Here is an 18,155-nt window from a genome sequence, read left to right on the forward strand (position 1 = left end):
TTTATTATATTCGGATTTAGTAAGGTAACTTTGCTTATTATACCAATGTGAACAATGCATTACATTTACTTTAAAAACTGAAGTTCAGTCTTCATTGACAGATTCTGGCACCAGATTCTGGAATCTGGACCAATGACGACCGATCATTTTTTGAAAGATTGACAGATCCATCAACAGATGCTGGTCTTTATCGGTCCGGATTCCGGATCTTGCACCAGAACCTGTCTATGAAGACTGAACTTAAACCGTGAAAACTTTGTCTAAACAGCTGCCATAGCACTATCATCTACAGCACAGTTTAAGATCCCACTACTTCAGTAATAGATGTCTGAAAAAAAATTTTTATTTTAATGAGGAGTCATGACATCTTTGTTTACTTTTAGTAGCAAAAGCTTCTCAAACTTAGCATCTTCTAAGCGGTTTCTTTTTGCAGTCGATACATATCCTGCAGCGGAACATAGGTGTTCAACAAGTGCAGATGATGGGAGAGGGGTATTGATTTTTAAAACAGTTTTCCAACTTCGGATAGTTTTTAGAAAATCCATGCTCCTCCTAGTGTCTTGAAGAAGTTTGAAGAATTCAGCTTTGAGACTAGTGCTTATGTTAACTTTTTGATCACTGACAGCATCATCATCTTCCATAAACGAAAATAAATCATTAGTCTCATTTAACTTAGACTTCTGAGCACCGTCAGCCAGCTCAATACTAGATACAAGCATGAATACTTTTTTTCATTTTGAAGTTCACTATGTCTATTATTCGTTTTTTTTGCCCTTGCAAGACTGGAGTCAACCATCGTAATTTGAAACTCGGATGAGAGCAAATAGCTACGACTAGTTCATCGAAGGGTTTCTCTTCTAATTCCATCGAGAAGACATGCGAGAAGCGTTAATTCCTAACCACCTAAAATGGCCTCTACTAATGGCAAATCATGCTTGAGAATACGGATATTCTGAAGTCTTTTTAGTTTAGTCTCCAAACATAAAGTACTGATAAACCAGCATCAAGATAGCAATTTTTTTGCTTTGCAAAAAATCTAAGGCTTGGCACAATAGATCTGCAATAAGCACATACTCCTTAAGCAGATCCCTCTCCACCGGCTTCAACTTTGAAAGTTTCAGTTCATCACAGGCACTGGATAATTTTTCCGCATCAAAATATGTCTACAACACGCTTTACTACAGCATGTAAACAAAAATAGTTTTGACTATTTTGTTTGGCGTAAGATAGTCTTCATTGATTGAGTTTAAATGGGAAGCACAAGCAGAAAAATCATGGGTTCCAATAAAATATCTCCATGGAATTGCAGCCGATTTCCTTACATACGTAAAGTTAAGCCAATGGGCCTTAACGCTTACGTAGCTTTTTTGATTTGTGCCCCAAATGTCAGCAATGGTGCAAAGATAGTCAGGTTCACGAAAAAGTTCAGTCAAGGATCTTTTCATTGTCTTTTGTCAGTCTTTGACCAATTCAGATCAAAACCAGTTTATATTGTTTGGCGAGTTTTCACGGAGCATTATTGTTTGGATATTTATTTCGTTGAGCAACTATTGAAATTGTATACAATGCTGTATAGCGTTATGAACAATTTACTTTGGATAATTGGATAATATTAAATTGCTGTGGATGCCAAAGTACGATGGAATAAACGTTTGCAGGTCTCCACGGTCCATCGGGTCACGCACCATGAAGGTGATTGCCAATGCCATCCGTAGGCCTGCTCACTACAAGATAAGGGATTTTTTAAATTTTCCTCGTTTACCCTTTAAACAGTTTGATTTAGCCTTAGCTTATTTCCAAGGATTCTTGTTATAGCCAGTCAGAGTCCTGCAGGTCGTTAAAGATAGCAAAGACCGATAAAACTTCATTGTTTTCTGCTACGGAGATCATAAGAACATAAGACTCACTGAAAAAAGTTTGATATCATAAAAAGTTAAAATAAAGAAAGCGTCGTAAAAAAATAGAAAAAGGAGTAAAGTTTGCATGTGAATAAGGTAAATATTCTCCCGAAATCTATAAAACAAATCGTACGCTGTGCTCAAAATCAGTGAGCCAGCGAGCTCTCAGCTCAGTTGTCGGAAAGAATTGTTGCTTTTGAGGATGAGATTACAAGAACGCAAAAATCAATGTTGGAAAAATTACTGAGAATAGCTTTAGAAAAGTGGGGATTCTTTAAAACAACCTTACGAGAGGATAATTAGTGAAATCTATGCCTCAAACCTTATATTATTAATGTTTTACACTATTTGGAATAAAAAGAAACAAACATTTCCAAATTTCGAAAGATTTTTTTTTTCAGACATCATATAACTAGTCAAAAGGACTTTGTTCCTATTGTATTCAAACAGACCCAAAGAAAGAAAAGAAAGTGTGGGGATAAACAACAGAAAAGTGGGAATTCTTTGAAGCAATCATGCGAGACCATAATTATTGAAATTTATGCATCAGTGTCTCTTGAGTTTACGCCAAAGTTTCTGAGCATATTACAGACATTCAAAAGATTGAGAGCAGAAATTCAAGGATTGGAAAATTGCATGGCACAGATGGAAAGTAGAATAGACGATTTTGAACAAGAAAAGATCCTAGATAGCCTAGTTTTCAATGGTTCAGGCAGTTACCAGGTGAAGATTTAAAAGCAACAACAAGGAATATCATAACACAGAAAATGGGAGTTACTGGTTCTTCGCAAAATGACATTCAGAGCATTTACTGCTATCGTTTAAATAATTCTACTACACAAGGCCAAAGAGATATTACACCGCTGATTGTAAAATTGAGAAACAGCGAAATGACAAGAAGGTTTTTAAGAGCAAAACCAAACTTGCTAAGTTAGGCATTTTCGTGTCTGAGGCCCAAACAAAAAGCTGTCGTGACATTCGGAATACGGCAAAAGATAGTTTTGGAGTGTGAAATGTCTTGTCTGATCGTGAGCTAATTCTCTCAAAACTCCCAACAGACACCATTGCTTGTAGGATTGCTTGTAGGATTCGGTCACTGGTGTTGTTGCTTGTTTTTAGTTGCTTGTGCTTAATTTGTTGTTTTGGTATATCGTTTATAAATATGTGTGATGTTTGTGCCAACCGGCACAACAAGGTTGAGCCGGTTGGAAAGTTGCTCGTTTGATATTGAAAGTTATTTCCTTTCGGATTTGGCGAATAAAGAGTCTACGGTGAGTTATAGACCTTTGCAGTTTCATAAATATTTTGATTCTTCTTATCTTGGAATTTCATAAAATGTTGGTTTCAATGCGTGTTTGTGTAACTGCCACTTTACTTCATCGTATGATGAGACATTTGATTTTCTTCCGAATTGTCGGAATCTCCATACGGCCCTTTGTCAAAATTTTGAGTCAGGATAGTCCTCTCTCGTCTTTTAGTTTTCCAGTCTATCAGCTTACCGTGAGGAGTAGAGCTTCAAAGAACCATGAGTCGGTTTGACAGTAAGTCATTCACTTAAATAATAGCCAAGGGAGGATCTTATGTGTGTAGAGAAGGTAAAATAGAAACATTTTTTGTTGAAATTGAGATTGGTATGAGGCTTGGCGCAAGGAAAATTATCCTATCAATAGTTTGTTAACTTCCAAGTGCTTCGTATGAGGATTTCACAGAAGGTTTTTAAAGTCTTATAATGATGGTTCAGAGGTCATAGCAAAAGTTTTTAAGCTTGGGTGATTTTAATTTTGATCTTTAATCTACAGGTGCTTTCAACTTAGATTTTTTAAATTTTATGGTTTCTAATGATCTTTTTCCCGCAGTAACAATACCTACTAGGCTCACAGATCACTCTACTACCCTGATTGACAATGTATTTTTCTCTTCAAAGTATATCTGAAAGGTGTTTTCTAATACTGTAGTGAATTTGGCATCTGATCATTTCCAATAGTATTTAAATTAGATCTACAAGTGTCACGCCAGAAAAAGCAAAATAAAATTGTTTCAGAGATTGAGCCGGAAAACGTTCGGTTGTTTAAAGAAGAAGGAAGGGGAACAAACCAGAAATACCCGTTCGAAGCCTTTGCGCTATTTAGTAGCATCATAACTACTGCAGATGACAAAATTCGTCCGCTGAAGATACTCAGACAGAGACCAAATATGCCAAGAAACCATGGATTGATGAAGATCTAGTTAACTTATTTGTACAGCAGGACAATGCGTTTCAAAATTACCTGAGATCTTCAAAGGAGGAAGATAATGCTCATTTTAAACAGATTCAGAATATGGCAAACTCACTGAAAAGGAAGAACAAGAAACAGTGTTACTCGGCACTTTTTGAGGGAAATAAAGCAGATCTGAAAAGAACTTGCAAAGTTATCAATGAACTGGTTAGTGGGCCTTGGAGAACTCAAGATCCTCAAATTGAAATCGAAGCAGTAGCTCTAGAGAATAGACAAGAGTCGTGTGACAAGATTGGTGATTACTTCACTAGAATTGGAACGATCGGAAGATTTGGAAGATCGGAAGATCGGAGAATTGGAAGATACACTCGGATTAGAGATTATCAAGCTTTTGTGAACGAAAAGTCGTTTCTGATGAGAGGGGCGTGGGAATGGAAATGGAAATGGAATTTCGTCCCAGTGATTCAGCTGAATTAACAAAGATCATCAGCTCGATTGGATCCAACAGTGCTGGGTTGGATGGTGTTAACCTGAAGACTACTCGATCAATATGCTTTACTGCTACATATACTGTAAGTTCTTCTATTTTTATTTTGTTTCAGAAGTTGAAGATGTTTACCAAGCTACAGTAAGAGGCTCTGTGACAGTCCAAACCCTATTTTGCCTCAAAAATATGAAGGTTTTTCTCTGGGTAATTTTTCTAGCTTTTCAGGACTATGTAAGCTGGACCATGATACTCAGGAATTGGACTCTACATCTTTTGACAATCAAGATATATCTCAACCTTTTTATTTCTTTTTTTTTGACATATCAAATATATTGTGTAATAGTTTATTGGCCAAAAAACTAGGACAAAGAGAATAAATACTAAGACTTTAGATTAATCTTAGATGAAACTTTTCTCTTATCTCATTCCGCTGTTTATAAATGCTAGTTTTGTCTTTCCGTCTTGACAGAAACGTTAGGAACGTTTTTAAATCGCCACTTGAAAAAAGTTAGGGGAAAATCGTTTTTCTAAAATCTAGTGAATAGAACTTAAAACTATATTGTTCATATTTCAATATAAATCAAGAATTAAATTCGTTTAATATTTTCTGATTTCAAGATGATTTATTATGATTTTGAAATAAACAGAAAATGAGATTTTGTCTGAACTGTCTAACAGAAGTTTTTATCGTAGAGTTTAACTTTTAATGAAAACACTAGACTCGAATAGATTCAGAATTTATTTTGCGCAGTGAGTCAAATATATTTTTATTCATTGAACTATTTGTTTTCATAGGCAGCGCAACAGCGCCACCTAAGTAAAGAGTGACGTGGGCACAATGTATTTTTTTTTGTTTAGACCAGGGCCCTTCGTATCGTAAGGAGTTGTTGTAGAAACTTCGAAAAGGATCCAATCAATTGGAAGTTGAAAGGGCTAGCGCCCCGTTTTAGTAGTCGAAAGTAATTGGAGGGCAGCTAACCACCCTCACATCCCCATCATTTCCCCAGACACATTAAATCAAAATTATGAGATAGTTATTTTGTTCAACAAAGTTGAAAGATCTGGACCTTATGTCTGAAGATAAATCCCCCACCCACAGCCCTCAGGGCAATGGTTAAAAGTAGATAGCAATTTTGTTCAACATAGTTGAAAGATTCGGACATTATGTCTTTGAGGATAAACCCCCAATCCACAGCCCTCAGGGCAAGGGTTAAAAGTTATGCCCTGGGGGCATTTAAGGTTGTGCCGAAACTCTATAGGCAAGTGTGTATTCTCTTGATGAGCTTTTGTGTTGGGTGGTCGCCATTGGATTATTTGTCTTATTTATTGTTTTTAATATTCGGTATATGACGACTTATACTTACTTACGACACGACTGCCTCTCCATGGATTATTCTTTGCGGTTGATTGTGTATGGCTATGCTGTTTGACCTGTGTAATGGATGGATGAGTAGGGTTAAGGCCTCGTTCAAGTACTGATCTATATTAATTATTAAAGAAGGAAAACAGTCTTTCTTTCTCCTTCTGTCTGTCTTTTTTGTTTGTATGGTCAATTTTTTTTATATTATTATTTATAATTATTTTTTATAGTTTATATTTTTTTTTTGGTTTTATAGTTTGCGTTTGTTCTTGTGCCATTGCACTGGTGATTTCTTTTTTCACTATAGAAATTGTGATCGTATGAACTTCGGAGGGCGCTCATTGGACTGCTAATGAGAATTTTTAGTGCCCTTTTTGAGATTCAGAGTGAAAAGAGGGTGGCTCCCCCCCGGAGGGTGTGTATGGCTATGCTGTTTGACCTATTTAATTGGATGGATGATTAGGGTTAAGGCCTCGTTCAAGTACTGATCTATATTAGTTACTAAAGTAGGAAAACAGTCTTCCTTTCTCCTTCTGTCTGTCTTTTTTTATAAGGTTAATGTTTTTATTATTATTGATATTATTATTATTGTTATTTTCGTTTATATTTTTTTATGTTTTGTTTTATCGTTTGCGTTTGTTTCCGTGTTTGTGCTGTTGCACTGGTAATTTCTTTTTTTACTATAGAAAAGGTGATCGTATGAACTTCGGAAGGCGCTCATTGGACTGCTAATGAGAATTTTTAGTGTCCTTTTTGAGATTCAGAGCGATTGGAGGGTGTATACCCCCCCTCCCCAGCACACCTCGTATTTTCCCGAAATGCATCTGATATAAATTTTGAGATGGCCATTTGTTGTCGCAGAAACTTCATTCAAGAGCTCATTCGATTTTAAACTGGAAGGGCTAGTGCCCTTTTTAATAGTCAAAAGTGATTGGAGTGCAACTAGCCCCCCTTCCACGCCAACCGTTTCCCCAAATAAAACCAGTCAAAATTTTGATTTAGTAATTTTGTTCAGCGTAATTAAAAGGTCCAGAAATTATGTCTTTGAGGATGAAACCTCCCCCCAAACGCCCTCAGGGCAAGGGATGGGGTATATAAGGTATATACAGAAAAGATGATCTTAAAATTCTGGAATGGGCTCATTTGATTGGAAATCAGATGTTATTGTGCCCTGTTTTAGATTATGAGTGATCAAATGGTGGATACCCCCCCCACCCACACCTCGAAGTTGTCGTAGAAACTTCAAAAAGAGCTCATTCGATTGGAAATTGAAAGGGCTAGTGCTTTTTTAATAGTCAATAGTGATTGGAGGACAAATGACCCCCTCCCACGCCAATCATTTCCTCAAACACATACAATCAAAATTTGAAATAACTATTTTGTTTAATGTAGTTGAAAAGTCCAGAAATTATGTGTTTGAGGATGACAACCTCCCTAGAACCCTCATAGCAAGGGTTGTAAGTTATGCCCTGGGGGAATATAAGGTATATATAGAAAGGGTGATCGTATAAACTTCGAGGGGGATCATTGGATTGGAAATCAAAAGTTCTAGTGCACTTTTTAAGATTCAGATTGATTGGAAGGTGGGTACGCCCCCCCCCCACACCTCATATTTTCCCCAAATGTCTCTGATAGAAATTTTGTGATGGCTGTATGTTGTCTTAAAAACTTCGAAAAGAGCTCATTTGATTGGAAATTGAAAGGGCTAGTGCCCTTTTAATAGTCAAAACTGATTGGAGGGTAACTAACCCCCTCCCACTTCTACCTTTCCCCAAACACATCCAATCCAAATTTTCAATAGCCATTTCGTTGAACGTAATTGAAAGGTCCTAAATTATATCTTTGAGGATGACAACCCTCCAGAGCCCTCAGGGTAAGGTTTGTAAGTTATGCCCTGGGGGAAATAAGGTATACATAGAAAGGGCGATCGCATAGGCTTCGGAGGGGGCTCAATTGATTGGTAGTAAAAAGTTCTAGTGCCCTTTTTAAGATATAAAGTGATCAGAGGATGGATACCCCCCAAAACACCTCGTATTTTCCCGAAATACATCTGATAGAAATTTTGAGATGGCTTTTTGTTGTTGAACAAGCTTGTAAAACAGCTTATTTGATTAGAAATTGAAAAAGCCAGTGCTCTTTTTAATAGTCTAAACTAAAGTGATTGCAGGGCAGCTAACCACCTCCCACGCTAACCATTTCCCCAAACACATCCAATAAATTTTTTTAGATAGCCATGTGTTCTACGTAATTGAAAGATCTGGAAGTTATGTCTTTGAGGATGACAACCCCCCACAGCCCTCAGGGCAAGGGTTGTAAGCCATGCCTTGGGGACACACAAGGTATATGTAGAAAAGTTGATCGTGTGACCTTTGGAGGGGGCAAATTGGATTACTTATCAAAAGTTTTAGTGTTCTTTTTAAGATTCAAAGTGACCAGAGGGTAGAACCCCCCCCCCCCACACACACACACCTCGTATTTTCCCAAGTGCATCTTATAGAAATTTTGAGATGGCTATTTGTTGTCAATGAAGCTTCAAAAACAGCATATCTAATTGGAAATTGAAAGAGCCAGTGTCATTTTCAATAGTCAAAAGTGATTGGAAGGCAACAAACCCCCCTCCCACGCCCACATTTTCCCAAACACAACCAATTAGAAATTGTTTTTTTGTCAAAAAAAATGTTGTTTTGTCAAGATTTTAATTTTGACAAATATGTAGTCATGTAGGCAAATTTCAGGGCCCTCTAGAGGGAGAAGGAGTTGAGGTGGGTACTTCAAAATACCTTCCCGGGATATACTTTAGCCTGTAGACCCACCCCTGGAAGTTTCATTTTCCTAACCTAAACCCTTTCCGAGATAGCAAGAAGTCAATCAACCCTTTTTACACTCTTTTTACTTGTTTTTACTTCTTAACACTCTTTTTACTTGTCGGATTGGGCAAAGAATTTCAAACATAAAACATCCGTAAAGTGTTAAGAGTGTCATTCTATTATAATTAAATGATTTAGCACTGGCTTAATTTCCTCCGGATTTGACATATTTCACATTAATTGTAGGTCAGAGAGAATTGAAAAATGATCTAGCATACTCTCTGGTATATTTGAAGAGATAGGAAGGGTCTGAATTAGTGGAATCTTTGGTTAAATTGTTCAGGTAATGTATTGGAAAATGTTGTATTCATACTGTAAAAGTAAAATCACCTATAAAAAGTCCTAAATGATAAGACTTTAGCTTTGTTGAGCTACCCTAAACAGAGGATAAAATTCTAGTTTGACTTCTTTTTGTTTTGATTTGGAATTCTACTAGCCTACCAGGCTATAGATTAAATTTCCAGTCAAATTCCAGTTTAGCTACTTTTTGCTATCTTTGAATGGGGTTATGTTAGGAGAATGAAACTTTCAGTGATTAATCCATAGCTAAAAACATACTCTGAGAAGCTATTGCTGAGCTTATGTGATAACCCTCTTCTGTTTTTAAGTCTGGGAATTTTGCTTACTGGACTGGTCTGTAACTATTAAAATTTTGGTAAAACAACATCTTACCTTAATTTTCAGCAAGCAGTTTCTGTTTCTCTGGTTTTAGCTCTGAAAATGCAATTCTTGTTATTTGAGTAGAATTTTAAGCCATATCAGTGTTTCATATTTAAATATAGGGAAATGTATTTCCTGAAAGTTTCCAAATCTTGGAAACTTCATAAATTTTATAACACAAGCATTTTTAAGGGTGTGGACCAAATATTGAGATTTCCAACTGTCATCATCACTAACCAGCAATTCTACAGGATTTAATCCTTATTGCATTAGACAATGTGATTTAAGGTAATTTAAGGCAAACATTTTTAAGAGAGAGAAAGAGTAGAGTTAGATGCTCCAAAATACTTTCCCGTGATATAGTTTAGTCTCTAGACCCATCCCTAAAAGTTTCATTTTCCTAACCTAAACCTTTTTCAAGATAATACAAATTTATCTAAACTAGAATTTTACCAAACAGAAGTTTAACCTAATAATTTGTAATAACATATTGTTCAGGCTAGCCTTTGCAATCCCTACAAATTTTGACTCTTCACAATAAAGCACTATTACAGGCTTAGCCTAACAAAAGAACAGTAGGCCTACCTAACTGATTTGAAAGCAAAATCTTAGCTATATAAAGACCAAAAATTCCATTTGATTATCAATATCTTACTCAAAACAGAGGAGCCCTGAATTCAGAGAGCAATAGTTATCTAGAATTTTATATAGCTTAAAAACAGAGAAGTTGTTTTGAAGTCAAGTTATAATATCATTCTCTGGTCCTAACACTGCATAACCAACATGTCTGTAATATAACAATCTAATAGCTCTTTTATAACCTAAAGCACAGCTATTTGTTAGATTTAACTCAAATTTAATGAAATCATAAAAAATTAAGTGCAGTTCTATAATCAAAAGAAAATAGCAAACTGCTTAATCTTAATAAAAAAAAATCCAAAGGGCTTGATGTTTCTTCAATACAGAATATATATTAATTTTTGTTTTCAGTAGAATACTAGTTAAGTATAAACCAGCAAATGTTTAAGAATTTTTTGAGGGGGGACAGCTGCCTAAAATTAACAAAATATTTCTGATAAGCACAAAAATATAACAAATTAAGCTGAACTAGGAAAATAGTTTTTTTCTCACTGAACAGTTACCATAACACATAATGTGTTGTAAGATTTTTGCAGTACTTGTGCATTATAGCCACCACATTCAAGTTCTATTGAGAAGTTAAGTTTGGCTAATGTTAATGACATAAAATAAAATATGATGAATATATAAAACTTTATCAACAAAATTATGAAAACTACAACAAAGAATTCTGGAATTTGTAAATCAGCATCATATCTAAATATACTGTATCTTACATTGTGATAGATTGTTTTAACGCCCTACTGTACAGGGGTAAATATTTAAATTATGTATCATAGGCAATTATCTGAAGAGTAATCTATTAAAAGTCTCCTGAGCTAACTAGGGAAGTTTTTTCTTTCTTTTTTACTTGCTTTAGCCTGTATCCAGTTCCTGATTGCCATATAAATTCCATATTCATAGTTAAATAACATAAGCCTTTGTATATAGACTATACCTTGTTGCTAATTTTTCTGGGCATAGAATGTTTGATTTGGTAAAGCCCTAGAGAAGGACCTGAAGAGAAAGAAACATAATAAAAAAAAAATCATGCTTCATAATTTTTAGAATAATAGCTGGTAACACATTTTATATACAACTTTGCTCTACTTTACCCCTCAATCCTCCCAATATAAAAATCTATTGCTGAAATTTCCTATTTTCCATTTGTTTTGTCAATCTGTCTCTCTAACTTCATCCCATGTAGCTGTAAATTAAACAAATGTGACAAACAATAACTAGAAAAACAGGTGACAGGAGGTTAAATGCATTGAAAATATGAAATTTGAGCCATATTTCTGCACATTGGGAGGGGGATTGATATAAAGCATAGCCTAACTTAATGATTTTCTCTTGCTATGTAGGGTAATTGGAAGGTCACTTGTATATCATGCTGTCCTTTTCAGTTTTAGTTGGATAGAAAAATTCCAAAGAAAGCCCTTTTGAAAAGATCGGAGCCACAAAGTGAGATTGTATTTGTCAAAGCTTGGAGGTTTGTCCCTTCTGTCTGTTTAAACAAAACAGAATCTTAATTGAAGCTTTGTTCATTTCTATCTTAAGGGTGCACAACAATTATGATATAAGGTACTTTTCTTTATTCAATTGTCTTCTTTGTTGTCTAAAAGACTTTTTTTAATCTAGATGTTTCATAAATTGCTCATTTTTACCAGAAGTTCATTTGACCTACTTTGAAATCCCTGGTCTTAAAATTACATTTGACTTTGTTAAAGCTAGGAGACATAGACCTTGTGTTTGTTTAAAGAAAGTGAATAAACATTAGTAATTTGTATTGCACTAAAGCCCTAGGGCCATGACAATTCCAAACAAAAAAGAAACTTCACTTTAGAATATTCAACATTGTCTAACATAACAGAAACAAAGAAAAAAAATTACAAAATTTTACTTCTGCACTCTACTGTCAACATGAGAAATTGTCCAAAATTTTAAAATCTTGCAAAACATTCATCCCTCATCACATTCACCAGCCATCTCTCATCAAACCTACACTTCATTTCTCATCTCACTCAATCCTACAAATGCATCAAATGACCCACTCTCTCATTAGTGCTTCCATAGATATGGTCAAAGTAAGAACCATCTTGCTTACATTTTATTATATCTAGAAGTTTTCTGTAGCTAAGTCAGTACTTAAATATTTCATACACCTTTGTAAACAACCTTAAGATGGTAAAATAGGTTGGATTATCCAAATTTTTAGTTACCACAATATATTTCAATCATTAGTGTAATATAAAGGGCAGCCAATAGTAAAGGACCTGAATAAATATTTTAAGGTAATTAAAAAGGGTTATTACTCAAAAACTTGATAAAACTAAAAAGGACTTCTTAATGATTGATTACTTTAAAATATCTACATTATACACAACAATAAACCTTTGCTATAAAGGGAAAGTCAGTAAGGCCCAAAAACTATTCAATACTAATTGTGCTTTGAGACAGTTTGCTGAGTGTCTAAATGATTTTAGATAGTAATGAAGATAAAATGTGGGCAAACTCAACACCAATATGCAAGTAAGTAAGTATGGCAGCACTGACACATCAAGGTCTAAACTGGCAGTGCTAATTTCCACTTTGTGACCCTTTGGCCAAGAATTGCAATTAAGGGCTGGGGGCCAGAAATCCTGTGCTTTTGTACACCCTCCCTGCTTACCTTTTGCATATTTCTCCATTTGCCTATTTAGAGCTGGTTTAGATCTGTCTAACATCACTGACCCCCATTTAAAACAAATAAACAGGCAATACTAGGAATCAAACCTGTACCCCATGGACAAAGGATTTCTTACTAAGAGTGCTTTCCACTTAGCCAAGAACATTATTAAGACCAGAGTAAAACAACTATTAAAAAAAAAACCAAGATGGATTTACAGCCATTTTCACTAATCTTCAATACACATTGTATTTTACTTAGACAAGTTACTGTAAGGCAGGTGTCAACAAAGCTCCAGCAGGGATTGCTTTACTTAAGATGCAAACTAGCATGGTGAATACTTAGCTGGTAAAAACTAAATACACTAGCAATGTCAGGAATTAAACCTGTACCCCTTGGACAAAAGATTCCCAAAACAGAGTGCCAACAACTTAGCAAGGAACACAAATGTGACCAGAGAACTATTATTTGAAAAAAGAAATATTGAAAAAAACTCAATTCATGGTTGTTGCCATTTTCTCTACTGTCCCATAAACAATATATTTTATTTAGACAAATTAATTTTAAGACAGGTATCAACAAAACTCCATCAGGGATTGTATTTACTTAAGATACAACAAGCAATGTGATTGCATAGCTTTGTGATATTCTAGTCTTAAATAATGATAAAAAAGCAAATTTACATTTACTATTTGTTTTCCAAACCATTTTAAGCACAACCATTTGCAACAGCAATACGCCCATGGTTAGATTAGTGTCTATCCAAAATGCTTTACAACAGAAGGGACACATTTCTTGCAAAGGAAATACTCAGCTTTAATGCTATTCTGTGTCATCTCTAAAAAATTAAACTGTATCAGGTGTATTTTGATATAAGATACTTCTAAGACTTTTAGCAAGGGGGCAGGCATTTCTTCACAATTTATACAATGTGTAAAAGAGCACCAGGGGGTGAGATTAAAAAAAAACTTTCAGGGATGGGGCTAAAGTATGTTCTGAGAAGGTCTGCTTACATGGAGTACAAAGAAACTGTTTCACAGCTTTCCTCAATCCACTTTATAAGGTTTTAAAGATATGCAGACATTTCCTAAATTTTGAAAAAAAAAAATTGATATGGCTTAAAATGCTACTCAAATAAAAGGAATTGCATTTTAAGAGCTAAAGCCAGAGTAAAAGAAACTGATAATTAAAAATTAAGGTAAATCTTGTTTTGTCAAAATTTCAATAGTATAGGTATAGACCTTTTGAGTAAGCAATTAGGCTATCTAAGACTTAGAAATCAGAAAAGGGTTGACATGAAAGCCTGGCAGTACCTTCCCAGTGTTTTTGACCCTGGATTAATTACTGAGTTTCATTCTTGTAACCTATTCCCTTTCCAAGATAGTGAAAATTAGCTAAACTAGAATTTTACATATTTTTTGTTTTGGATTCATTACTGGAAGTTCTATTTTCCTGACTTAACCCATTTCTAAGATAGCAAACAGTAGCCAAACTAGAGTTTGACCTGAAAATTTATCCATAGCCCTATAGGGTAAGGCTGAAATGTAAAGAGTTCTGACAAAGATGCAACACATCTTGAAGCATCTAGTAAGAATAGTAATTGAATTAACAATGCTTTATAACCACTAGGGTCTTGCTTCATCAAGGTTTTATCTCTGAAGCCAAATTACCAAGCTAAGGTCAAGCCTAGGGTATCAAAAGGATGAAACAAAGATTTCCAAGTATCTACATAAGTTTTCAAAAGCATATTCAAACTCTTGACTTCCTGTCTTAAGGCCTATGTGAATCAAATTGCAGGATATAACCCAACATTTATCTAAATAGCCTTAATACGAAAAAAACAAAATTAAACCTTACTTTTGCGTGGCTAGAATTCTATTTGTCAGCTTATAATTCTTATTTTATATACGCCAACGAATTCTTCTTTTCGAAATCTACGCCTGAAAAGGTCAACCAACAATTATGAATGGTAGAACCCTACGGTTAAAAACAATGACAGTTCTGGTTAAATTAGAGTTCAACCAGTCAATTGTTTCACGCAAAATCACTTTTCATGACAACCTGGTTTGTCACTGTTTCACGCAAAAACAGCGGTTGAGCTCAACCACACCGAGTGGTTGAGCTCAAACAGTCTCTTTGGTTGACGCGAAAAAACGCCTTAACATTGTTGTGCTAGGCATTGATTCTGTTGTCCCAGGCTGTAAACAAAACTTTGCTAATTTAGTATGTTTCCCATTAGGCTACCTTAAAATCTCACGGCAAAGCAATTCCGTGTACTTCATTTATATTTACAGTTGCCATACATATGACATATTTAACGTCACTTCAACCCCGTCCCGTGTTCTTTTACTTGTCCGATTACTTATCCGACTAATCCAAGCGTTTTATGAGATGCACATGATGTCAGAGATTATTCGGATTACCCCCTCGAACGCTTAAGATTACTTGTCCGTGGGCTTACACTTGCTAACCCCCAATAAAAAAGATTACTGAGGATAAGTGACGTCAATGTTACACAATTTTTAAAATGGTTAAACATGTGGAATCGTTAAGCTTTTCTAATGAAGCTGTACACTTTTCCAAATGCATCTCTGAAGCTGAGATTCTCAACAAATTGCTTCCAAGATTCTTCTTTAGCTTCTTTTATTGTTTTTCTAAATTCTGTCTGGGCTGATATTTTATTTCTATAATTTTCGATTGTCAGAATCTTGTTGTATTTGTTAGAAGCTTGGTTGAGTTTCTTTTTACTTGGGCTGCACACTTCATTCCACCATACTGGTTCATTTCTAGTCTTGTTGCCCAGTGTTTTGAAAGGGATAGTCTTCTTAGCCACTTCCAGCAGTAGATCCTGTAATCTCTCAATTTTCTTTTCTGTAGTTGTTACTGCTGCCAGTTCTTCTTCAAGACTTATATTTGCTTGTTCTTCCTGGAAGTAATTCCAGTTAACTTTCTTCAATTTAAAGGTAGGGTGTGTTGGTGGGGTTTGATTTTCTAGGTACAGATTCTTTATATTCAATTATCACTGGCTCATGATCACTGGTTAGAGTTGGTTCAGAAGTTAAGCTAATATTTAGTTGATTGGTTATTGCTACTGCTGAGAATGCCAGATTGATGGTAGAGTATACTCCTGTAATTGGATTTCTTCTTGTTTGGAGTCCAAGTGGGGTCACTAGGCCAATATCATCATTTTTATCTAGAGCATTTAGGATACCTATACCACTACGATTATGAGATCCACAGAAACACCAGGCATCTGAATGGGCATTAAAGTCACCACTAATTATAAAAGGCTCTTTGTCTTTAATCTCTTTTTTCAGTGCATCTGCATAACTTGGTATGCCTTGGCTGCTCTGTTCATTGGTAAATTTTGGGCAACTGAAATTTTTATGATTTCACAGTTTTGTTGGCGGGCTGGGCAGCTACCAGATGTTGTTGAATGGTTTTTCCCACAGATAGCACAGACATACTTTTTGTATTTTCCAGACTCTTTTGTTTCTAATTTTAAGGGACATTCTTTAGAAGCATGTTTGTTAGCACATCTCAAGCATACCGCATGTGGTGACCTACATTTTTCTTGAGTATGGCCATACTTTTGACACTTAAAGCACTGTATTATTGGTCAGTTGTACTGCTCAATATTCCCTCTTCTTCCATAAAGCCAAATGCTCTGAGGTAGAGAGTTGCTTTCAAATGCAACACAAATACTCAGGCTATCCTCTAATTTTTTGGTCTCTTGATTGTATCTTTTCAACCTCTTTAGTTCCTTAATCTCAATATTAGTTTCTGCCCTGAGGTCTGTTATCAGTTCTTCCTTTGTGTAATCTAGTGTTATTTGCTTGATTACACCATAGCTGACCTGTCTTTTCTCTTCAGGTGCTACTTCAACATTGTCAAACTTCTTTATTTTCATTAAAGTATCCAATGCAGTTTGTGATTGGACATATACATTTAGCCTGTTCCTATCATAGTTTGAGTAAAAGTCAAACTTTTCTGTTTGAAGAATTTTCTTTAGCTCTAGAGTGATTGCTCTGTCTGATGGAAGTTTTACCTGTGAGGTGAAAACCACCGTTAGATTAGCCACTGATTCACTGCTTACAAAATCAGTAGTTGACTCTATTCTATTATTCCTTGTATTGGATTTCTGTAAAAATCTTTCCACTATAGGAGGTTTAACAGTTTTAGAGGTTTCTTGCTCAAGAGGTGAGCCACTTCTCTTACCATTTCTTTTTAGTACTTCACTAATCCCTTCAGCCTCCATGGGATTTACGACATTTGTGATGTCCTCCTCTTCTTCTTGGGGGAGGGGAGGATAATCAACTGATAACCCTGAAAATCTATTATGGACACTCACTGAAGGTACAAATTGTAAATTCTGGGTTTGGGGTTATGATATAAATGACCTTGATGGCTTGTATCAATGAATACAAGCCTTGATGGCTTGTATTTATTAGAAAGATGAAGAGGAGAGAATTTTACCATCATCCACAGGGGCCAACAACCTTCCAAGGACAAGTGATTGCTGATAGCAAAGCAAAAGCTGAAGCAGGAGCAAGTCATCTCCACCAGACAATAGGTAAGAAAGATCCATTTGAAGGAACCAGTCTATCCTCAACAACTTTCATTAAAGCAAGAAAACTTTCGATAGAACAATCAAAATCAAATTACAATAAACCCTTCTCAAAAGCAGAATTTGAATTTGTCCTAAAGAAACTACCAGAAACTTCACCTGGCTGTGACAACATACACCCAGTTTTCTTTAAAAGGTTGACTGATAAATAGAAGGTTATTTTACTACAACTTATCAACAAGTTGTGGCAGGAGGGCAATTTCCCTACAATTTGGAAGAATGGCACAGCTATCATGATCCCAAAACCAAATAAACCAAACAAAGTAGAAAACCATCGTTTTATAACTCTCCTTCCAGTTGGAGGTAAGATATATGAAAGACTAGTAAAGGAAAGGCTGAGATTTGCCACAGAGGAAGCTAACCTGCTGCAGGATATACAGACAGGTTTTCGCAGGGAGAGAAATACAGTGGATAACCTGATCAGAATGCAGAGAGACATCATTCATGCACTCGATAATGGTAAAGTGATGATTGCAGTATTCTTGGATGTTAAAGGAGCTTTTGATAATCTGGTTCACAGACAAATACTAGAAGGTCTGTCTAAAGCAAAAATTAATGGAAATCTGATGAAATTTACACTGAGTTACCTGTCAGATAGGAAAATTGTTGTGACCGTAGGACAAGAAAGATCAGAAGAAATAGGGGTGGAAAGAGGTGTTCCACAAGGTAGTGTTCTTGGGCTAGACTATTATAATGTTGGAGAATTTGATATCCCCCTAGAAGACAATAACTGCAAAGGAGGAATCTTTGCAGA

At 35.5% G+C, this 18,155-nt stretch overlaps 1 long non-coding RNA gene across 1 annotated transcript in view; it reads left to right on the forward strand.

Annotated features, from left to right (window-relative positions):
* The first annotated feature begins 16,772 nt into the window (after positions 1-16,772).
* Positions 16,773-18,155, forward strand: part of LOC136036451 (uncharacterized) — a 51,056-nt gene continuing 49,673 nt past the window's right edge. The window contains exon 1 of the long non-coding RNA XR_010619730.1: positions 16,773-17,347. This is a non-coding gene — a long non-coding RNA (uncharacterized LOC136036451). The remainder of the gene's footprint in view (positions 17,348-18,155) is intronic.

Source organism: Artemia franciscana, chromosome 15 (genome assembly GCF_032884065.1).
Source record: "Artemia franciscana chromosome 15, ASM3288406v1, whole genome shotgun sequence".
Lineage (NCBI taxonomy): Eukaryota > Metazoa > Arthropoda > Branchiopoda > Anostraca > Artemiidae > Artemia > Artemia franciscana.